Raw genomic sequence first — 25214 nt, 5'->3', positions numbered from 1 at the left:
GTGGTGGAGGAGAGTCTGATACTGTGGTGGAGGAGAGTCTGATACTGTGGTGGAGGAGAGTCTGATACTGTGGTGGAGGAGAGTCTGATACTGTGGTGGAGGGGAGTCTGATACTGTGGTGGAGGAGAGCCTGATACTGTGGTGGAGGAGAGTCTGATACTGTGGTGGAGGAGAGTCTGATACTGTGGTGGAGAGAGACCTGATACTGTGGTGGAGGAGAGTCTGATACTGTGGTGGAGGAGAGTCTGATACTGTGGTGGAGGAGAGTCTGATACTGTGGTGGAGGAGAGTCTGATACTGTGGTGGAGGAGAGTCTGATACTGTGGTGGAGGAGAGCCTGATACTGTGGTGGAGGAGAGTCTGATACTGTGGTGGAGGAGAGTCTGATACTGTGGTGGAGGAGAGTCTGATACTGTGGTGGAGGAGAGTCTGATACTGTGGTGGAGGAGAGTCTGATACTGTGGTGGAGGGAGAGTCTGATACTGTGGTGGAGGAGAGTCTGATACTGTGGTGGAGGAGAGTCTGATACTGTGGTGGAGGAGAGTCTGATACTGTGGTGGAGGAGAGTCTGATACTGTGGTGGAGGAGAGTCTGATACTGTGGTGGAGGAGAGTCTGATACTGTGGTGGAGGAGAGTCTGATACTGTGGTGGAGGAGAGTCTGATACTGTGGTGGAGGAGAGTCTGGTACTGTGGTGGAGGAGAGTCTGGTACTGTGGTGGAGGAGAGTCTGATACTGTGGTGGAGGTGAGTGCTCGCTCCCATCATGTTTGCAGGGATGTGTGTATGCACGTCCCACCAACAGAGAAGTCTGCCTCACCAATCATAAACTTTATTACACTCCAGTAATAGGGGGGTCGTTTCTATGTTTCCACTGAAGGAAAGTCTGAGACCTGCTCATAATATAGACTGATTTAAATCTTTGTTGGAGGATATTTGATCATATTTTTAATTTTATTAAAGAAGCGTCTAAAGCATTTTAATTATCTGTGATACAAACTCAACTCTTCCCTCATGTTAAGGTCACCATAATGTACATTTTCAAGTCTTTCTGTTTTGCAGTGAAAACTTGTCAAAGATGGAGATAACATCTCTTAAAGAGGAGCTTTTGAAGACACTGGAAGATTTGGACGAAGAAGAATTCAAGAAGTTCAAGTGGTTCTTGGTAGAATTCAAAGCCATCCCAAAGAACCAAGAGAAAAAAGCAGACAGGCTGTACACAGTCGATAAGATCATACAGACCTTCAGCCATCAGTCTGTAGAAGTGGTGAAGGAGGTTTTAAAGAAGATTAATAGGAATGATCTGGTGGAGAAATTATCAAACACCAGCCCTGGAGCACAAGGTAAGATGTAGGACAAACATATCAAACTATGATCACACAAGTCTGCTGCATTTAAGTATGTATATATAAGTTATGTTATATGTTTGTATTGTTGAATGTTTATTGTAAACCAGCGAAAGGAACAGCTACCAGGGAGGAGAGACTAGGTCAGGCTGAGGAGGACAGACTAGGTCAGACTGAGGAGGAGAGACTAGGTCAGGCTGAGGAGGAGAGACTAGGTCAGGCTGAGGAGGAGAGACTAGGTCAGGCTGAGGAGGAGAGACTAGGTCAGGCTGAGGAGGAGAGACTAGGTCAGACTGAGGAGGAAGGAACTAGGTCAAGCTGAGGAGGAGAAACTAGGTCAGAGCTGAGGAGGAGAGACTAGGCCAGGCTGAGGAGGAGAGACTAGGGCAGGCTGAGGAGGAGAGACTAGGCCAGGCTGAGGAGGAAGACTAGGTCAGGCTGAGGAGGAGAGACTAGGTCAAGCTGAGGAGGAGAGAGACTAGGTCAGGCTGAGGAGAGAGACTAGGCCAGGCTGAGGAGGAGAGACTAGGTCAGGCTGAGGGAGGGAGACTAGGTCAGGCTGAGGAGGAGAGACTAGGTCAGGCTGAGGAGGAGAGACTAGGTCAGGCTGAGGAGGAGAGACTAGGTCAGACTGAGGAGGAGAGACTAGGTCAGGCTGAGGAGAAGAGACTAGGTCAGGCTGAGGAGGAGAGACTAGGTCAGACTGAGGAGGAGAGACTAGGTCAGGCTGAGGAGGAGAGACTAGGTCAGGCTGAGGAGGAGAGACTAGGTCAGGCTGAGGAGGAGAGACTAGGGTCAGGCTGAGGAGGAGAGACTAGGTCAGGCTGAGGAGGAGAGACTAGGTCAGACTGAGGAGGAGAGGACTAGGGTCAGACTGAGGGAGGAGGAGAACTAGGTCAGGCTGAGGGAGGAGAGCTAGGGTCAGGCTGGGAGGGAGGAGAGGAACTAGGTCAGACTGAGGAGGAGACAGCTCAAATCAAAGAAAACCTCCAATCAAAGAAAGAAAAACCATCAAACTAAAAGAAGAAAAAAGGCTCATCACCCATCAAACAAAGAGAAAAACTCAAGAAAAACTCCGAATCAAATAAAGAGAAAAACAATCAAAAAAAAAAAAACATCAATAAAGAAAACAATCAAAAGCTCAAATCAAACAAAAATCAAAAACAAAGGAAAAAACACAATCAAAAAAGAAAAAAGCTCCTAGATCCTAAAAAGAAGAAAGCCTTCACTTAAGAAAGAAAACCAATCAAACAAAAGAAGCTCAATTCAAGGAGCATCAAAACTAAGACCTCAACTTAAAGAAGAAACAAGCAAGGGTTAACTAAGAGGAAAAAATCTCAAACTAGAAAGTAAGAAGAAGAATCACAAAGAATTCAACAAAGGAAGCTCAAACTAAAGAAACCAATCAATAAAGAGCATCATCAAAAGATGATCCAAGATTTAAAGTCGTATAGGAGGATAGGGCTAGCATAAAAGAGGCCGACCTACCCAATAAAGCCAGAAATCAAAGGCCAGACTCAGAATTCGGTCAGACAATAGGGACCATCAAGAAGACCTACTCAAAAGAAAACTACTAACCCAACAAAGGATCGAAGAAACAGAATAAAGGGCTCGTACAAAGGAAAAAGAGTGAGCTCAGTAACTAAGGGAGAGGGGTAAAGGGAAAAAGAGATAAAGAAGCGAGAGATAAGAAGAGATAAAGGACTCCGAGATAGGAAAGGATAAGAAAAGGATAAAGGAAGAAAGCAAAGAGTAAGGAATAAGGAAGAACAAGGGTGAATGATAAGGGAGAGGGGATAGGAAGGAAGGTCAAGGATGGAAGAGTAGGGAGGACAAAGGATAAGGAGAAGGGGATAAGATAAACGTCAAATAAAATAGTATAATACGTCTTGAACCGCTTTTGTTTTGTGGTTGGTGCTTGGTCTATTTATTCCCGTCCTATTTTAAAATTGATTCTTTGTTTAGAGACACGAAGAGGTGTTCATCCGTACTAAAGGTATGTGATAGAATTATGTATAAATAAATTGGGGTATTTTTTGGGAAAGTGGATATGTTACGGTGAATTAGTTGTTTTGGTGGGTATTACCAATGTGCTAAGAATGCCAAATACAATGCACATGGAAGCAGAACAAACATGATCCTTATTGTTAAGGAATTAAAAACAAATTGATCAACTAAAATAATTTAAGGTGCATTGGTCAACTATAGAAATGTACAGCATTGTATGTGTTGCCCTTAGTAACAGACTTCATTTAAAACACATTTGAAATGTTATCAGCCTTTTCTAATTATCTCAACAACTGCCATAATATATTCATCAAACTTCTTACAACAATATGAACAGCAGTCTTCATACAGCAATATAACAGTAACAATGACTGTCACATGAATAATTACTGAAAAAAATAATGGTCACAACTTTAAATAATATCAGTATTTAAATGAACAGCAATATGCACCTGTTGTATTTTAATCCAGGATGATAACAGGGTAAAACCACTGCTGGGTGATCAGAAAAGGCTCCAGGAGCCTAGGGTTAGGGAAACAGACCAAATGATGCTGTTTCTTGTAAAGTAGCATTACAGTAGGCTGCAGCCTTGGGCTGAAGTCCCGTGGGAATTCAGTTGTAGCAGGACAAGGTAAACAGCAGTGTGCAGATCGGAGCGTAGTGTGTGAAGAGTGTAGAGCGGAGGTGTTCACAAGGGAAGAAGCTTGGGGTAACTATGGAGCTAGAGCTAGCCTTCAGTAACGCTCTTATACTGTACAAGAAACAGGCATCATTTGGTCTGTTTCCATGTAGTTACATAGTCACTGATATGATCATAACCACTACAGTGCTCAATTACCTATTTATGAGGAGGGAATAAACTTCATGACCTGTCCTCTGGAGGACCTCCACCAGACCAGCGGGCGCCTGTGGATTGTTATCGGCCTCAGCAGGCGAGGGAGGCGGGGAGGAAGTAGAAGGATGCCCGGTCGGGGCTGCTAGCCTGGCTAAGGAAACTACCACACAATTCACCACTGCAGAGACTCATATTCACCAACGACAGCACACAAAATGGATATATATGCTACAAATACACACAGAACTGCTGCGTGATGATTATTACCGGAGTCTGGCTGAACACACTCACTCATCCCAGACGGCAGCTAGCAGCTAAGAGGGAAGGTGAATTTAAACAATGGCTACGTTGCTAAACGCATCTTGTTGTCATGTAAGGGCCCTGTTCATGTTGCACATTTTAATTGCATTTTGTGTGTGTTAAGAGGCACAAAGACACTCTTTATCTTATGCCCCCATAACTGCCGTTTTAGCTGAGTGGGGCTCTCGGCATTAGCTGCAGCAGCTCCGTGTTGCTAGCACCGATTCGGCTCGTTTCTTTTGCTATCGGCAGTACTCATATACATATAGCAATCAAGATTAACGGAAAACTTGCCCGGAGTTCTCCTTTAATCCCTTATCTTGGTTCTGTGAAACAGGCCCCTGGTAAATAGATTCTTTGTTTATAAAAACAGATTGGGACAATTCTGACCAGAATAAAACCTGAGCTTTAGAGGACGATTCTCTGAGCAGTGGTGTAAGGTAGTTATGATATTATAACAGGCACTAAACTAGCTGCTGTATATCGTCTAGTTATATGATCAAATAGAGACTTGACATTGGACAACATTAACATACATACTACCCAGCCCTATTGCTGATTCAACACCTTTTAGACACTGACTGAATAAAGGAGCGTTCAGGAGCCATTATCAGGGTTAGGGTTAGGGGTATTGGAACTGGTACTGGTATCGAATAATATAATTAATTAATAATACTTTTTTTTAACAATACTCAGCCCTACCAAGCAATCATCTGTGCATATGTGTATGAGAAAATATGTCAAAGAAAATAAGACATTATTGATAATAATTTTTTCCAGTATATAGTTCATGTAGAAGAGCCAATAATGTTGCTATAGATTGGTAATGACTTTACCAAGAAAATGAAAACCAGCACAAAGATTTGCCTTTTCAAGGGCATGTAAAGTAGATGACACTGTTTCTAAATTAACACGAGTTCTTTAAACACAGGCGTCTTTCCGAGGAGGGACTCTGAGGCCTGTTCTCCACCCAACATGGAGACCCCGGTCTCCCTACAGACCCCTACCCCCCCCCAGACCACCAGCCCCAGGGCAACCACACTGCCTGCCCCGTCTACACCTACCAGCCTGCTTCAGAGTCCTCCGGTGGACAAAGCTCAGTAAGTAGATGGAATCAAAGGGTTACCAGGGACCATGTTGGAAAGTGTTTATCGCTTTTACATGTTATCTCTTGGATCCTTTAGTCTTTCTATATCCATAAATAAACCAAACCAGTTTTCATTGAGTGATATACAATAACAGATGCTGTGTGTTTTCAGGTCTGTATAACTGAGTTATGTTTGTTTCATTAACACAGCTGCATTAGAATAGAGCTTTTTATGAAGTGGACTCATCCTTTAAAAGACCTTGGTCAGTAGAGAGTGATGTTGTTTATGTCTTTACTTTTCTACAGGAACACCTCATCCAAATATGACATCATCACCTGCAAAGATCTGATCCAATCAGGATCTCCTGCTGTCTACCAGCTGATACCAAAGAAAGAGAAGATTGGACCTCTGACAAGAATGACTCTTGGTGAAAAAGATCCAAACATGAAAAACAAAACCATCTTACTTGTTGGTGAAACAGGAGCAGGAAAATCTACTCTGATCAACGCTCTGGTCAACTACGCCATGGGAGTGGAGTGGGAGGATGATGTCTGGTTTCAGATCGTAGAGGAGGAGAAGAGAAGACTATCACAAAGTCAGACATCAGATGTGATCGTGTACCAGATCTTTGGATTTGAAGATAAACCTCTTCCCTACTCTCTGACCATCATCGATACTCCTGGATACGGAGACACCAGAGGGATCCAACATGACATGAACATCATGGAAAGATTATTAGACTTGTTCCGCTCAGAGGATGGAGTTCATGAGATTAATGCAGTGGGTCTGGTGATGAAAGCGAGTGAGAATCGACTGAGTGACCGTCAGAGGTACATCTTTGATTCAGTGATCTCTCTGTTTGGAAAAGACCTGGAGAAGAACCTTGTTGCCCTCATCACACACTCAGATGGAAGAACACCAAGAAATGCTCTGCAAGCTCTCGAGGATGCGAAGATTAAATGTGCCAGTAATGAGAAGAATCAACCTGTTCACTTCCTGTTTAATAACTGCCAGCATGAAGACAGGACAGAGGATGAGGAAGCCCTCAAACATGCAGATAAAATATCAATGAAAGGAATGAATCAGTTCACAAACTTCCTGGTACAAACTGAACCTCAGAGGTTGGAGATAACCGTGAATGTCCTGAAGGGCGAATCAGACTGACAGCCTGCATCAACAACCTGCAAGAGAGAATTAAGTTGATTAATCTAAAGCAAACAGAGATCCAACAGACTCAGGATGGTCTGAAGATGTATGAACGAGAGATGAAGAAGAATGAGAAGTTCACTGTAGAAGTTGATGTGCCCTACAAAGATAAAGAGCCTATTGGTGGTGTGATGTGGGGGTTGTTCTATGAAGGAGCTGTCTGCTGTACTGTCTGTGAGGAGACCTGTCTCTATCCTGGATACACAAATTTCTGGTCTCCAGAACGCTGGGAGGTCATCATAGGTGGCCACTGCATGTCATGTCCCGGGAAGTGTCCTGCATCAGCTCATGTGAAAGTAAACTGGAGGTATGTGACCAAGACAAGGAGAGGTGAAAAAACTCTAGAAGATGTGAAAAAGAAGTATAAAACGAATAAAGCAGAAACTGAGAAGCAAAAGAGCCTTTTGGAAACTCTTCAGAGAGAGAAGGAAACCCTTGAAGCAGATAAAACATATTTACTGGATGAAGCCTACCAGCATGTTGTCACACTGGAGCAGATCGCCCTGAATGATGTTTCACTGTCTACTCATGTCCACCTGGACCTCCTGATTCAGGAGATGGAGAAGAAACATGACACAGAGAAGGTCAACCATCTGAAACAAATGGCGAGTCGAAAAGATGAAGGATTACAGGCAGGGCTGCAGTACATGTATAGTTCAATATCTCAAATGTTCAAAAGAAAGAAAAATGACTAGAGGGTTACGGAGGTGTAGACTGCTGACCCAGAGACATGTCCCAGAGTCCTGGAGTTACAGCTGCTCATCACTGGACCAGGGTGGACATTTAGACCACAGGACAAAGATCTGAAGTCATCTGTGTGTTTAGTTAGTTTACTTAAACTGAACCAACATCTATGAGATCAACTTGAGCCTATTCTTCACATATGGAAGATAGTTATTAATCATTACAGTATGGACAGTTTATATTACAGTTTTTTTCAATCACTAACAAGTGCTTACCCATACTTCATCTAAACTCTTAACACAGACTGACACCTGTCTGTGTGTGTGTCTGTGTGTGTGTGTGTGTGTGTGTGTGTGTGTGTCTGTGTGTGTGTCTGTGTGTGTGTGTGTGTGTGTGTGTGTCTGTGTGTGTGTCTGTGTGTGTGTGTGTGTGTGTGTGTGTGTGTCTGTGTGTGTGTGTGTGTGTGTGTGTGTGTGTGTGTGTGTGTGTGTGTGTTTGTGTGTGTGTGTGTGTCTGTGTGTGTGTGTGTGTCTGTGTGTGTGTGTGTGTGTGTGTGTGTGTGTGTGTGTGTGTGTGTGTGTGTGTGTGTGTGTGTGTGTGTGTGTGTGTGTGTGTGTGTGTGTGTGTGTGTGTGTGTGTGTGTCTGTGTGTGTGTGTGTGTGTGTGTGTGTGTGTGTCTGTGTGTGTGTGTGTGTGTGTGTCTGTGTGTGTGTGTTTGTGTATGTATGAATGTGTGTGTGTAATGTGTATGTAATAATGTGTGTGTATGTATGTGTATGTGTAATAGTAATGTGTGTATGTGTGTAATGTGTGTATGTGTATGTGTGTGTATTAATGTCTATTATGTATGTGTGTGTGTGTATATTTTGTTAATGTGTGTGTGTGTTGTGTGTGTATGTGTGTCTGTATGTGTAATGTGTCTAATATTAATATGTGTATGTGTCTAATATGTAATGTGTGTATGTATTAATAATAATGTGTGTGTAATATGTGTAATAATAATATGTGTGTGTGTGTATTAATGTGTATTAATGTGTATATGTGTATGTGTGTGTTGTTAATAATAATAATATGTGTAGTAATATTATGTGTATGTATGTATTAATAATATGTAATATGTGTAATATTATGTGTATGTATGTCTGTTATGTATATATGTGTAATGTATCTTTTATGTATATATTAATATGTAATATGTAATATGTGTAATAATAATGTGTAATAATATGTATGTATGTCTATGTATAATGTATGTCTAATATGTGTGTAATATGTATTGTAATAATATGTATGTAATAATGTGTAATAATGTTAATATGTTTAATAATGTGTGTATGTGTTATGTGTGTGTATGTGTATATTAATATGGTAATGTGTAATAATGTATGTATTATGAATAATAATAATGTGTAATAATATCTAATAATAATATGTAATGTGTATGTATGTGTAATATATAATGTATGTAATAATATCTATGTGTAATAATAATAATATGTGTAATATGTGTATGTGTGTAATATGTAATAATATTAATAATGTATGTGTAATGTATGTATCTAATAATATTAATAATATCTAATAATAATAATAATATATAATAATATGTAATAATAATATGTGTGTGTAATAATAATAATAATATCTATGTAATAATATCTATGTGTAATATGTGTAATAATAATATGTAATATGTGTGTAATAATAATATGTAATAATAATAATGTCTAATATATTTATATTGTGTATTGGTGTGTGGGTGTGTATGTGTAGTGTATAATATTGATAATATGTGTGTGTAATATATGTATGTATTTAATATTAATGTGTGTGTATGTTGTATTGTTGTTGTTATTGTGTATATGTGTGTGTATATGTATTGGATATTATGTGTGTAATGTGAATAATTATTATATATTGGTAAATAATGGTAATATTATGTAATATAATATGTAATGTTGGTAATATCATTGTGTTTGTTTATTTTTGTGTATGTAATTAATAATAGGGTGGTGTGTAAAATAGTGTAGATGGTGTGAGTGTAAGGTATGTGGGTATTTATGTGGTGTGTAAATAGAAGTGGAAGTTATTTTGGAGGTGGTGATTTGGGGGTTGGTGTGTAATTGTATGGTTTTTTGTGTTGGTTGTGGTTGTGTTGTGTGATGATAATAAATTATGTGTGATGATATAGTTGTGTGTGGTTGTGTGTTAGTAGATGTGGGGTTTGTGTGGTGGTTATGTGGGTAGTAGGGTGGGGTGGAGAATATGTTTTGGTGTGTAGTGTTATGTGGGTTTGGTTGGAATATGTGTATGTATGTGTATTTGTTTGTGTGTGGGGGGGTGTTGTGATAAAGCAACTGTCAATTAGTCCAACATATCACTGACATACAGTGATATGTTGGACTAATTGACAGTATATGGATATTTATATATTATATATGTCAGTGATATGTTGGACTAATTGACAGTATATGGATATTTATATATTATATATGTCAGTGATATGTTGGACTAATTGACAGTATATGGATATTTATATATTACATACAGTGCCCTCCACAATTATTGGCACCCCTGTTTAAGATGGGGTCATGGACTTCTAAAAATTCTCCTTTTTTTTTAAGCAACATAGAACTCAAATGCAAAAAAAGAGAAAAATCCAACCTTTTATTTAAGTACATTACTTTGGTGGTAAAAAAAAAATCACACATTTAGAAAAAGAAAACTTGAAATCATGTGTCCCACAATTATTGGCACCCCTAACAATTCCACTGAAAAATTTAATTGATTTTTTTTTTTATATATTTTTCTGTAGTTGCTAAAGTTGGTCAGGGTATCTAGGAACTTTTAAATAGTAATTCATGACTTCCTGTTTCCCTGGGGTATAAATATGACGTGACACGGAGTCCTAATTCTCTTACCCATTTGTCAACATGGCAAAGACAAGAGAACACACAATTCAAGTAAGGCAGATGTCTGTCGACCTTCGTAAGTCAGGCAATGGTACAAGAAAATAGCCACTGGCCTTAACTTGCCCGTATCTCCAGTCAGAGGAATCATTAAGAAGTTTAAAACAACTGGAACAGTGACAAACAAGGCTGGAAGAGGTCCCAAGTTTATCTTGCCACAACGCACAGTGAGGAGGATGGTAAGAGAAGTAAAAAAAGTCCTAAGCTCACTGTCACAGAATTGCATCAAAGAGTGGCATCTTGGGGTCACGAAGTCTCCAAAACAACATCAGACTCTCTCTACATGCCAACAAGCTGTTTGAGAGGCATGCAAGGAAAAAGCCTTTTCTCACTAACACTCACAAACGTAAACGTCTGGAGTTTGCTAAGCGGCACTGGGACTTCAACTGGGATCGTGTGCTTTGGTCAGATGAGACTAAGATTGAGCTTTTTGGCAACAAACACTCTAAGTGGGTTTGGCGTAAAACAAAAGATGAGTATGCCGAAAAGCACCTTCACCACCGTGAAGTATGGTGGAGGATCTGTGATGCTTTGGGGCTGTTTCTCTTCCAAAGCCCTGGGAACCTTGTTAGGGTGCATGGCATCATGAATGCTTTGAACTACCAAGACATTTTAAATAAAAACCTGATGGCCTCTGCCAGAAAGCTGAAGATGGGTCGTCACTGGGTCTTTCAGCAGGATAATGATCCTAAACATGTGGCAAAATCTACACAAAAATGGTTCAGCAGTCACAAACTCAAGGTCCTCCCATGGCCATCTCAGTCCCCAGACCTCAACCCAATCGAAAACCTGTGGGGTGAGCTAAAGAGGAGAGTGCATGAGAGAGGGCCCAGGACTCTGGATGATCTAGAAAGATTGTGCAAAGAAGAATGGTCAAAGATCCCTCTCTCTGTGTGCTCCAATCTTGTGAAATGTTATAGAAGGAGATTAAGTGCTGTCTTGTTGGCAAAAGGGGTTGTACAAAGTATTAACATCAGGGGTGCCAATAATTGTGGGACACATGATTTCAAGTTTTTTTTTCTAAATGTGTGATTTTTTTTTTACCACCAAAGTAATGTACTTAAATAAAAGGTTGGATTTTTCTCTTTTTTTGCATTTGGGTTCTATGTTGTTTAAAAAAAAGGAGAATTTTTAGAAGTCCATGACCCCATCTTAAACAGGGGTGCCAATAATTGTGGAGGGCACTGTATGTAATATATAAATATCCATATACTGTCAATTAGTCCAACATATCACTGACATATATAATATATAAATATCCATATAATGCTGTTAACATTATGTTTCCTCATCTTGTTAATCAGTTTGTTCAAAGGATGTTACAGAACTGAACTCAGACACAAATATTCTGCTCAACTTTCACACTTCAGCCATGAAATATAATGGACTTTCATTTGATGTATATTATAATCAATATATGTGAGTATATATTATCTACCCTGGTGTCTTCATGTTATTCATTTCTAATGACTAGTTATAATATTTCAGAAGACCCTGGCTATGTGGAAACATGTTGATCATTTAATGTTCTACTTTTATTGTTTTATTTTGAGTGATTAAATATATTGACAGTAAATATATATTTGAAGAAGAGGGTAGTCTGAGTGTAGACTGGTAGCTGGAGAGGTACCAGTCATCCTCCTGGAAACCTCCTGAATACCTCGCTGTGCTGTGCATGTTAATCCATATCAATACATGTCTATATGTTTCTCTTTGTGTGGAAATGAAGCAAAATAACAACAATGTAAAAAAAAAAAACATTCTCCCAGGGGACTTTAACTTCCTCATTATATTCTGTTGTTCCTCATGAAATCACACCCTGACTGATGCAGCTTTCTGTAAATATTACAGTTTTTTCCGATTGCTAAACGACAGTGGGCACAACTGGAGTCACATGTGCAAAACTCTAACTACAGTCTGCACTACCAACAGTCACCTGAGCTAAACAGTTCACATCAGCTGCAAAACTCATTCAAAGCAACACAACTCTTAACACACGTCTCAAACAGGCTCAGAGCAGCCAAACACTATGCACACTTGACACTACTCAACAGTTTATTTAAGGAAAACATATAGATTGTATAGCATACCAATTTTTACATAAGGTAAACAAGAAGGAATGAAAATCAGCAGTTTTCTTCAATAAAGTATTTTGTCTCTAGTAATTTATGGAATTACTGGAGGAAAAACTAAAGGTACATAACAGTACCAGAGAATAGTGTGACTAATCCTGCCTCTCTCCAGCATCATGTGGCAAGTTTTCTTCATCACATTGGATGTCTTCATCATCTCTAAATACAAATCAATGTGGTGTTTCTATTGCTTTCACCTCCATTACTTTCTGAAAAACAGTAAGAACACAGTTTTACTATAGTAAAGATATAGTGTTTTTCACTTTTTTTATAGCTGTGTATATAACCTCAGACATCTTACCTGGACATATTGGTATCTTTGCTCTTTTACCTGTTTCTCTCAAACAGTACAGTGTATGATTGTTTCATTCTTATTTGGTGTTTGTATATAAAAAAAGTCTTTCTGATCTTTCTCTATATAAATATCATATATGTTCACTAACTAGTCTAAAACAAGACACCTGCTTAGGCTTTCAGCTAAAATTGCAATCAGCAGTGTTTGATAGGCACCAGACTGGAATCTATTCTGTTTTGAATGTGTGGTTAACAGTGTTGACAGCAGTGTGTTAGCATTTGAACAAAGTGCTGTAAATCTACAGTGTTGTGCACGTTGTGGTTAAAGTCATGGGATAAGTGTGTAGAGTTTTGAAAACTGTGTTCAAGCAATGAAAAACCAACTAGAGTTTGGTCCACATGAACTGCTGCTGTGCAGACTGTAGTTAGAGTTTTGCACATGTGACTCCAGTTGTGCCCACTGTCGTTTAGCAATCGAAAAAAAACTGTAATAAAATGTCTGTTTGAAATGAGTTTCCTCCGAGTGTCTTCACTGGATCATCAGCAGCTTTATGAGTCTGTTGAACTTTCTGCTCAACTTTCTTCAATAAATGACAATTTGTCTTTGTTATACCATTTTATTTCATAGACTTAGTCCTTATCTCACTAGAAACACTCATATATATTCACATTAAGGCATGGATACCAGAACCAAGCCCGATGGGTCCCGATGGTACCGGCCGGGCCGGGTTTGGGCAGATTGTTGAGGGTAGATGCAGTGAGTAGTCGTGAGCAGATACTGACACTCAGGGTGAGTCCAAGATGATGTGAAAATGATGGGCTTTTATTATTGTAGACCCAATTAAGGCCCACAGGCAAAAATGATAATAACAAAAATTAACAAAATTTATTTATTTAAATACTGGGGCTGGTGGTGATGGTGATACTGGGGATGGTGGTGTTGGTGATACTGGGGCTGGTGGTGTTGGTGATACTGGGGATGGTGGTGTTGGTGATACTGGGGCTGGTGGTGTTGGTGATACTGGGGATGGTGGTGATGGTGATACTGGGGCTGGTGGTGTTGGTGATACTGGGGATGGTGGTGTTGGTGATACTGGGGCTGGTGGTGTTGGTGATACTGGGGATGGTGGTGTTGGTGATACTGGGGCTGGTGGTGTTGGTGATACTGGGGATGGTGGTGTTGGTGATACTGGGGATGGTGGTGTTGGTGATACTGGGGATGGTGGTGTTGGTGATACTGGGGCTGGTGGTGTTGGTGATACTGGGGATGGTGGTGTTGGTGATACTGGGGCTGGTGGTGTTGGTGATACTGGGGATGGTGGTGTTGGTGATACTGGGGATGGTGGTGTTGGTGATACTGGGGATGGTGGTGTTGGTGATACTGGGGCTGGTGGTGTTGGTGATACTGGGGCTGGTGGTGTTGGTGATACTGGGACTGGTGGTGTTGGTGATACTGGGACTGGTGGTGTTGGTGATACTGGGGATGGTGGTGTTGGTCATACTGGGGATGGTGGTGTTGGTGATACTGGGACTGGTGGTGTTGGTGATACTGGGGATGGTGGTGTTGGTGATACTGGGGCTGGTGGTGTTGGTGATACTGGGGATGGTGATACTGGGGCTGGTGGTGTTGGTGATACTGGGGATGGTGGTGATGGTGATACTGGGGATGGTGGTGATGGTGATACTGGGGCTGGTGGTGATGGTGATACTGGGGCTGGTGGTGTTGGTGATACTGGGGCTGGTGGTGATGGTGATACTGGGGATGGTGGTGATGGTGATACTGGGGATGGTGGTGATGGTGATACTGGGGATGGTGGTGTTGGTATAAGGGATGGTGGTGTTGGTGATACTGGGGATGGTGGTGATGGTATACTGGGGCTGTGGTGTGGTGATACTGGGGCTGGTGGTGATGGTGATACTGGGGATGGTGGTGATGGTACTGGGCTGGTGGTGATGGTGATACTGGGGCTGGTGGTGATGGTGATACTGGGATGGTGGTGTTGGTGATACTGGGGCTGGTGGTGATGGTGATACTAGGGATGGTGGTGATGTGATACTAGGGATGGTGGTATGGTATACTGGGATGTGGTGATGGTGATACTAGGGCTGGTGGTGTTGGTGATACTGGGATGGTGGTGTTGGTGATACTGGGGCTGGTGGTGTTGGTGATACTAGGGATGGTGGTGTTGGTGATACTGGGGCTGTGGTGTTGGTGATACTGGGGTGGTGGTGTTGGTGATATAGATGTTGGTGTATGGTGTGGTGATACTGGGTGTGGTGATGGTGTACTGGATGGTGGTGATGGTGATATGGGCTGTGGTGATGGTGATACTGGGGGTGGTTGGTGATATGGGGCTGTGTGTTGGTTACTGGGATGGTGGTGTTGGTGATATGGGTGAGGTGGATATGGGGAGGTTGTTGGTTATTTGTTGGTGACTGGTGGTGTGGGTATTGGGCTTGGTGATGGTGTACTGGTGTTTTGGTTGGTTGTGGGGTGTTATGGTACTGGGTGTGTGTTTGGGTGTTGTTGGTATTTTGTTGTATGGGAGTGTGATGGTATGTGTGTGGATTGGTTGAATGGTTTTTTGTAGTGTGTGTGTGTTTATAGTGTGGTGTTTTGAGGTTTGTGGGTGGTTGGTGTATGGTGTGGTATGTTGTGTGGGGAGTGTATATTGGTTATGGTGGGTGTGTTGTAGTGGGTGGTGTGGTTGGGGGTGGGTTTGGAAGGTGTGGTTGTGAGTTTGGGTGGGGATGGTGTGGTGGTGGTGTGGTGGGTTGGCGGTGGGGGTGTTTTTGATTTGTTTTGTGGGTGATGGGTTGGGTGGGTGTGGCTGGTTGGTGGGGGGGGTGTTTGGGTGGTTTGGGTAGGTTGTGTTTTGGGAGTAGGTGAGTTGAGGTTGTTGTGGTGTGGGGTGGGGGGTGTGGTGTTTGATGGGTGTGTGGGAGTATGGTGTGGTAGTTGATATTAATGGTTGATAGGTGGTGGTGTTAGTACTGGGGTGGTGTTGGTGATATGGGATGGTGGTGTTGATGGGTGTGGGTGGTGATACTGGGATGGTGGTGTGTGAAGATTAGGTAAGGGGATGGGGGTGATGGTGATACTGGGGATGGTGGTGATGGTGATACTGGGGATGGTGGTGATGGTGATACTGGGGATGGTGGTGTTGGTGATACTGGGGCTGGTGGTGATACTGGGGCTGCATGGCTGCCGTCATGGTAGCGATTCGCTACCTATTTTAACTCTCAAAGACTGAGTGAAGAGGTGGCCTGAATATGTTTGTCTGACGAGTCTATATGTTCGGTTTGTATATTGGTTTTATATCTTGTGTCATTCATCAAATCCTCATATTAATCCCGTAGTTTTGTGCACATTTTTTAACATCTAATGCTGCGGTGATTCGCTATAGGCTTAGCTATATTCATCTATACATCACTTATTGTTTACAACCATACAGTTTGTCACAAACATCACCTGTTAGAAGAACCACCATAACACTTAAGTCTTTGTAAACTAATGTTGGTTTATTAAGTGTAAAAGTATATAGAGTGTAAAATGGTTTGGGCTTACCATGTGCTCTTTGTTATTCGGGAAGGTTTGCTGCTCTATTGAGTTTAAATGCGTCTGTGACTTCCGGGGAAACAGGAAGTTGACCTGTATTTTATGTATTATATTTTACAGCCAACAAGATGTCTTGTGGCTGTGATAAAATGTAATGACCATTGTATACATTATATGCTGTATCAGTCTAGCTTTATAGCTATATGTATTTTGGCTGTATTAAGCCTTATCTACCCACCTGAGCCACCCCTGTATTTTATATGTTGGTATGTTCCAATTTGAGGGGCTGGCGTCAGGCTATATAGAGCCACGGTAGCATTTGCTCGGGAGAGAGCGGAAGTGTACACCGAGGAGGTAGGATGTAAGTCTGCTGGATGTCCTCAGTGAGATGACTTGAATTAAGGTCAATGATTGAACTGTCGTATATTTAGCTTATTTAATTGTGACTCTCAAGTAAATTTTTATTTTATGTTCTTGAAAGTATCTTTTTGTTACTTTCCTTAAGTTTGTTAATTTTTATGTTATTTTTGCCTATCTGGCCTTAATTGGGTCAATGAGAATAAAAGCCCATCCTTTAAACTTTCATCTTCGTCTCACCCTGAGTGTCAACATCTGCTCACGACTACTCACCGCATCTACCCTCAACACAGATATTTAGAAATTATGGTCTGGCTCTGGTCGGGCTCGGTCACATCAGCGCGATAAGGCATATGTTGTTGCTGTGATTTGTTGTAAAATGGTGCTGCTGGTCCTTTAAGAGAGCTCAGTGTGTGTGTGTGTGTGTGTGTGTGTGTGTATAAATAATAAGATATTGTCATTAATGTTCAGCGTCTTTATTTCACCAACAGTGTTTCTCAGTAAATTAACAGTTTACAGATACTTTCACATATTTAAAACTGCGTCATTTTTACTCTCAAACTCAAATATAAAATATAAATACTTTATGAAAACTTCCTGAAAACCAAAACATAAAGACGGAAGAACTGGATCAAATATAAAATATATATAAAATACTACATAAGTAGTTCGTCAGCAGAATACTAGCTATGATACTCAGGTACTTATAAAAACTTAATGTTATTAATTAATAATCAATATATTTACTCTTTGATCCATCAGAATAACACCAATAGGAAGGTCGTCTGACCGTGGCCGGGTTGATTCAGTGGTGGAGCAGGCGCACATATAGAGAAACTTAACGAGTCCTTTTGGTGTCTGACCTTAACGAGACCTTTTGGTGTCTGAACTTAACAAGACCTTTTGGTGTCTGAACTTAACAAGACCTTTTGGTGTCTGACCTTAACGAGACCTTTTGGTGTCTGAACTTAACGAGACCTTTTGGTGTCTGACCTTAACGAGACCTTTTGGTGTCTGAACTTAACCTTAACGAGACCTTTTGGTGTCTGACCTTAACGAGACCTTTTGGTGTCTGACCTTAACGAGACCTTTTGGTGTCTGAACTTAACGAGTCCTTTTGGTGTCTGATCTTAACGAGACCTTTTGGTGTCTGACCTTAACGAGACCTTTTGGTGTCTGACCTTAACGAGACCTTTTGGTGTCTGAACTTAACCTTAACGAGACCTTTTGGTGTCTGACCTTAACGAGACCTTTTGGTGTCTAGACTTAACGAGACCTTTTGGTGTCTGACCTTAACGAGACCTTTTGGTGTCTGAACTTAACCTTAACGAGACCTTTTGGTGTCTGAACTTAACGAGACCTTTTGGTGTCTGAACTTAACGAGACCTTTTGGTGTCTGACCAACCGGCTGCTGTTGGTCTCAGGGAGCAGCCGGGCAATGCATTCTGGGAGCATCACGGTGACTTTCACGCTCCTCATTTGCATAAAGTTGAATCCAGACGACTTTATGTAAATGAGGGGGGGTTCAGCTCAGGTGAGTCTGCTGCCATGGCAACAGCACATATGGAAATGCTCCAATCTTTCTGTCCGTGTTAGTTCTCAGTTCTCAGCATCAGCAGCGGCCATTTTGTGCCTATTAATATCATTTAACAGATGATTAATAATAATAATAATAATAATAATAATAGTAGTAGTAAGGGTTCTATATATCATTCAATAATCGTTCTTCTCTTCCTCGTTTCCTCGGTGAAAGGTGCGGCTGTGACATCACTTCCTCCTCCGGGTGCAGCTGTGACATCACTTCCTCCTCCGGGTGTGGCTGTGACATCACTTCCTCCTCCGGGTGTGGCTGTGACATCACTTCCTCCTCCGGCAGCGGTAGCAGCAGGCGCGGCTCCCCCCCTCCTCCTCCACCGGCGCCTCCTTCACCACGTACGGCGAGGGGGCGGGGCTTGACACGCCGTACGGGTTCTCGCCGCTCAGAGCGCCGGGATTGGCTATCACCGTGGCGCCGCCGTCGGAGGGGCGGAGCTTAGCCCGCGGGATGGTCACCTCGCCGTACGGGTTCTCCAGGGAGACTTTGATGTTTGATGACATGGTGGTGAGTCACAGGAGGGCGGGGCTTAAAGGAGATCAACCAATCGGGCAGCCGTCCAATCAGGAGAGAGCTCTGAGGATGAGAGAGAGGAAATGATTAACTTCAGAGTTCAACAGAAGACAAGCTCACAACTGGTCCATGACATCACGTTGACATCACAATGACATCACAATGACATCACAATGACATCACAATGACATCACAATGGACGTGCGCACTATCGACAGTTTGTTTGAGTTGTCGTAGCAACGCAGTGTGTCCATGACCTTCTCTCTTGTAGATATATATATATATATATGTATATATATATATATATATATATATATATACATATATATATATATATATGTATATATATATATATATATATATATATATATATATATATGTATATATATATATATATATATATATATATATATATATATAATATATGTATATATACAGTATATATATATAACAGTATATATATATATTCTGTATATATGTATATATACAGTATATATATATATACAGTATATATATATATACAGTATATATATATATACTGTATATATATATATATATATATGTATATATATATATAGGCCTGCATGCATACAGTGCAGTATGTCAATACTGTAAATAGTCTCAAAGTTGGTACATGGAACCATAGTAACAGTGTCTGGTAAACAGTAGTAAATTACAGTAGTAGTACATGGGACCATAGTAACAGTGTCTGATAAACAGTAGTATATTACAGTAGTAGTACATGGGACCATAGTAACGGTGTCTGATAAACAGTAGTACATTACAGTAAAGGTAGTACATGGGACCATAGTAACAGTGTCTGATAAACAGTAGTACATTACAGTAGTAGTACATGGGACCATAGTAACAGTGTCTGATTAACAGTAGTACATTACAGTAGTAGTACATGGGACCATAGTAACGGTGTCTGGTAAACAGTAGTACATTACAGTAGTAGTACATGGGACCATAGTAACAGTGTCTGATAAACAGTAGTACATTACAGTAGTAGTACATGGGACCATAGTAACAGTGTCTGATAAACAGTAGTACATTACAGTAGTAGTACATGGGACCATAGTAACAGTGTCTGGTAAACAGTAGTACATTACAGTAGTAGTACATGGGACCATAGTAACAGTGTCTGGTAAACAGTAGTACATTACAGTAGTAGTACATGGGACCATAGTAACGGTGTCTGATAAACAGTAGTACATTACAGTAGTAGTACATGGGACCATAGTAACAGTGTCTGGTAAACAGTAGTACATTACAGTAGTAGTACATGGGACCATAGTAACAGTGTCTGATAAACAGTAGTACATTACAGTAGTAGTACATGGGACCATAGTAACGGTGTCTGATAAACAGTAGTACATTACAGTAGTAGTACATGGGACCATAGTAACGGTGTCTGATAAACAGTAGTACATTACAGTAGTAGTACATGGGACCATAGTAACAGTGTCTGGTAAACAGTAGTACATTACAGTAGTAGTACATGGGACCATAGTAACGGTGTCTGGTAAACAGTAGTACATTACAGTAGTAGTACATGGGACCATAGTAACAGTGTCTGGTAAACAGTAGTACATTACAGTAGTAGTACATGGGACCATAGTAACAGTGTCTGGTAAACAGTAGTACATTACAGTAGTAGTACATGGGACCATAGAAACAGTGTCTGGTAAACAGTAGTACATTACAGTAAAGAATGATGATGAAATATTACATCCATAGATACTGTATTCTGATTGGTTCATGCTCCACGCTAACTGGTGACAATGAATCTCGTTATCTTGAAACTTTCATGATCTAAACATGGAATATTGTTTGTCTGTTTCCATACAGTCATTATGAGTAATGCAACAGTTACTTCTCATTTAGAGTAGTTGTACCTATTGATAGTTAGATGATTGTAATGAAATGAATAGACAATCATCTGAACTGTAATGTGTGAATTGCTTTTTGAAGTAGTAGTACTCTGATGTTAAGTTGTGTCATATTGAACAGCTGATCTTTGTTAAAGGAACAGCTGATCTTTGTTAAATGAACAGCTGATCTTTGTTAAATGAACAGCTGATCTTTGTTAAATGAACAGGTGATCGTTGTTAAATGAACAGCTGATCGTTGTTAAATGAACAGCTGATCTTTGTTAAATGAACAGCTGATCTTTGTTAAATGAACAGCTGATCTTTGTTAAATGAACAGGTGATCTTTGTTAAATGAACAGCTGATCTTTGTTAAATGAACAGGTGATCGTTGTTAAATGAACAGCTGATCTTTGTTAAATGAACAGCTGATCTTTGTTAAATGAACAGCTGATCTTTGTTAAATGAACAGCTGATCTTTGTTAAATGAACAGCTGATCTTTGTTAAATGAACAGGTGATCGTTGTTAAATGAACAGCTGATCTTTGTTAAATGAACAGCTGATCTTTGTTAAATGAACAGCTGATCTTTGTTAAATGAACAGCTGATCGTTGTTAAATGAACAGCTGATCTTTGTTAAATGAACAGCTGATCTTTGTTAAATGAACAGCTGATCTTTGTTAAATGAACAGGTGATCTTTGTTAAATGAACAGCTGATCTTTGTTAAATGAACAGCTGATCTTTGTTAAATGAACAGGTGATCTTTGTTAAATGAACAGCTGATCTTTGTTAAATGAACAGGTGATCGTTGTTAAATGAACAGGTGATCGTTGTTAAATGAACAGTTGTCGTTGTTAAATGAACAGCTGATTTTGTTAAATGAACAGCTTCGTTGTTAAATGAACAGCTGATCTTTGTTAAATGAACAGCTGATCTTTGTTAAATGAACAGGTGACGTTGTTAAATGAACAGCTGATCTTTGTTAAATGAACAGCTGATCTTTGTTAAATGAACAGGTGATCGTTGTTAAATGAACAGCTGATCTTTGTTAAATGAACAGCTGATCTTTGTTAAATGAACAGGTGATCGTTGTTAAATGAACAGCTATCGTTGTTAAATGAACAGCTGATCTTTGTTAAATGAACAGCTGATCTTTGTTAAATGAACAGCTGATCTTTGTTAATAACAGCTGTTGTTAAATAACAGCTGATTGTTAAATACAGCTTTTTGTTAAATGAGTTGTTGTTAAATGAACAGTTTTGTTAAATGAACAGCTGATCTTTGTTAAATGAACAGCTGATCGTTGTTAAATGAACAGGTGATCGTTGTTAAATGAACAGCTGATCTTTGTTAAATGAACAGCTGATCTTTGTTAAATGAACAGGTGATCGTTGTTAAATGAACAGCTGATCTTTGTTAAATGAACAGCTGATCTTTGTTAAATGAACAGCTGATCGTTGTTAAATGAACAGCTGATCTTTGTTAAATGAACAGCTGATCTTTGTTAAATGAACAGGTGATCGTTGTTAAATGAACAGCTGATCTTTGTTAAATGAACAGCTGATCTTTGTTAAATGAACAGCTGATCTTTGTTAAATGAACAGCTGATCGTTGTTAAATGAACAGCTGATCTTTGTTAAATGAACAGCTGATCTTTGTTAAATGAACAGCTGATCTTTGTTAAATGAACAGGTGATCTTTGTTAAATGAACAGCTGATCTTTGTTAAATGAACAGCTGATCTTTGTTAAATGAACAGGTGATCTTTGTTAAATGAACAGCTGATCTTTGTTAAATGAACAGGTGATCGTTGTTAAATGAACAGGTGATCGTTGTTAAATGAACAGGTGATCGTTGTTAAATGAACAGCTGATCTTTGTTAAATGAACAGCTGATCGTTGTTAAATGAACAGCTGATCTTTGTTAAATGAACAGCTGATCTTTGTTAAATGAACAGGTGATCGTTGTTAAATGAACAGCTGATCTTTGTTAAATGAACAGGTGATCGTTGTTAAATGAACAGCTGATCTTTGTTAAATGAACAGCTGATCTTTGTTAAATGAACAGGTGATCGTTGTTAAATGAACAGCTGATCGTTGTTAAATGAACAGCTGATCTTTGTTAAATGAACAGCTGATCTTTGTTAAATGAACAGCTGATCTTTGTTAAATGAACAGCTGATCGTTGTTAAATGAACAGCTGATCTTTGTTAAATGAACAGCTGATCTTTGTTAAATGAACAGGTGATCGTTGTTAAATGAACAGCTGATCTTTGTTAAATGAACAGCTGATCTTTGTTAAATGAACAGCTGATCGTTGTTAAATGAACAGGTGATCTTTGTTAAATGAACAGCTGATCTTTGTTAAATGAACAGCTGATCTTTGTTAAATGAACAGGTGATCGTTGTTAAATGAACAGCTGATCTTTGTTAAATGAACAGGTGATCTCAGGTTTATGTGTGTTGTATCCAAGCAATTGAAACAAGTGTTAGAGTTTTGAAAAATGTGTATTTTGATGATTGGTTGTGAGTTTTGTGTCTAGAGTTTTGAGAAATGACGTCAAGGTTCTGAAATTAGAGCCAAAGTGATCGTAAAAAACTGTAATTTTGAATATTTTTAGTTTTTTCTTTCCTTTTATTTTTACTGCCCAACCTCCCGGTCCCCACTGTGAAGACCTTCAGCCAAGCTATTTTACTATATTTAATCCAGACAATGCATAGTATTTATTATTACAGTTATCGCCAAAGCAGGGGGAATGAGAGGGGGAGCACCAGAGTAGGGGGAATGAGAGGGGGAAACACCAGAGTAGGGGGAATGAGAGAGGGAAAACACCAGAGCAGGGGGAATGAGAGAGGGAAACACCAGAAGTAAGGGGAATGAGAGAGGGAAACACCAGAGTGGGGGGAATGAGAGAGGTAAAACACCAGAGTAGGGGAATGAGAGAGGGAAACACACCAGAGTAAGGGGAATGAGGAGGGAAACACCAGAGTAGGGGAATGAGAGAGGGAAACACCCAGAGTAAGGGGGAATGAGAGAGGGAAACACCAGAGTAGGGGGAATGAGAGAGGGAAACACCAGAGTAGGGGGAATGAGAGGGAGAAACACCAGAGTAGGGGGAAATGAGAGAGGAAAGGACACCAGAGTGGGGGAATGAGAGAGGGAAACACCAGAGTAGGGGAAAAATGAGAGGGAAACACCAGAGTAGGGGAATGAGAGGGGGAAACACCAGAGTGGGAAATGAGGGGGGAAACACCAGGGAGTAGGGGAAATGGGGAGGGAAACACCAGAGTAGGGGGAATGAGGAGGGGGAAAACCAGGAGCAGGGGAATGAGAGGGGGAAACACCAGAGTAGGGGGAATGAGAGAGGGAAACACCAGAGTAGGGGGAATGAGAGAGGGAAACACCAGAGTAGGGGGAATGAGAGAGGGAAACACCAGAGTAGGGGGAATGAGAGAGGGAAACACCAGAGTAGGGGGAATGAGAGAGGGAAACACCAGAGTAGGGGGAATGAGAGAGGGAAACACCAGAGTAGGGGGAATGAGAGAGGGAAACACCAGAGTAGGGGGAATGAGAGAGGGAAACACCAGAGTAGGGGGAATGAGAGAGGGAAACACCAGAGTAGGGGGAATGAGAGAGGGAAACACCAGAGTAGGGGGAATGAGAGAGGGAAACACCAGAGTAGGGGGAATGAGAGAGGGAAACACCAGAGCAGGGGGAATGAGAGAGGGAAACCCTAACCCAGGTATACAGACAGACAGACAGACAGAGAGAAAGAGATAGATAGATAGATAGACAGACAGACAGACAGACAGACAGACAGACAGACAGAAAGAGATAGATAGATAGATAGATAGATCAGCTGTTGTAACATGCGTTTCCCAGCATGCACCAGTGTCAGAGAGCTGAATGATTTCTAGGTCACTGTGATACTGAACAGGTAAAACATGATGACTCACCTGTTCACAGCTGCTTACAGTCACCTTTTCTTCTCTTCTTTTCTTTCAATCTGTCGTTTCTCGAAAGAAAAACCCAAACTTCTCGTCCTGTTGTCTGTTTTCTCTTTCTTCTCGTCCTGCTGTCTGTTTTCTCTTTCTTCTCGTCCTGTTGTCTGTTTTCTCTTTCTTCTCGTCCTGTTGTGTGTTTTCTGTTTCTACGACTCCGAGTCAAACTGAAGTCTGTAAATCTGACTCTCTCACTGAGACGCCTCTCCCCAAACCTGTTCTACCTGCTGACACTCCCTCCTCTGTTCATTCTCTCGCTCCTCCCTCCTCTCTGTTCGATCTCTCCCTCTCTCTCTCTCTCTCTCTCTCTGTCTGTCTCTCTCCCTCCTCCCTCTCTCGCATGCATGCTTACAGGGAGGTGTGTTCAGGTGCATTCTGGCAGTGCTGGTCTTACAGGGAGGTGTGTTCAGGTGCATTCTGGGCTTGCTGGTCTTACAGGGAGGTGTGTTCAGGTGCAT

At 40.8% G+C, this 25214-nt stretch overlaps 1 protein-coding gene and 1 pseudogene across 1 annotated transcript in view; one reads left to right on the top strand and one right to left on the bottom strand.

The window, feature by feature from the left end:
- The window catches only part of LOC120545317, a 376621-nt gene that overhangs the window by 116084 nt on the left and 235323 nt on the right, over positions 1-25214 (bottom strand). The gene's annotated exons all lie outside the window — the stretch shown is intronic.
- LOC120545098 lies at positions 1078-7477 on the top strand (annotated as a pseudogene).

This window comes from Perca fluviatilis, chromosome 17, assembly GCF_010015445.1.
Source record: "Perca fluviatilis chromosome 17, GENO_Pfluv_1.0, whole genome shotgun sequence".
NCBI classification, from domain to species: Eukaryota; Metazoa; Chordata; class Actinopteri; order Perciformes; family Percidae; genus Perca; species Perca fluviatilis.
Note: the sequence above shows the minus strand (reverse complement) of the source record. Positions and strands in the feature narration are given on the sequence as shown.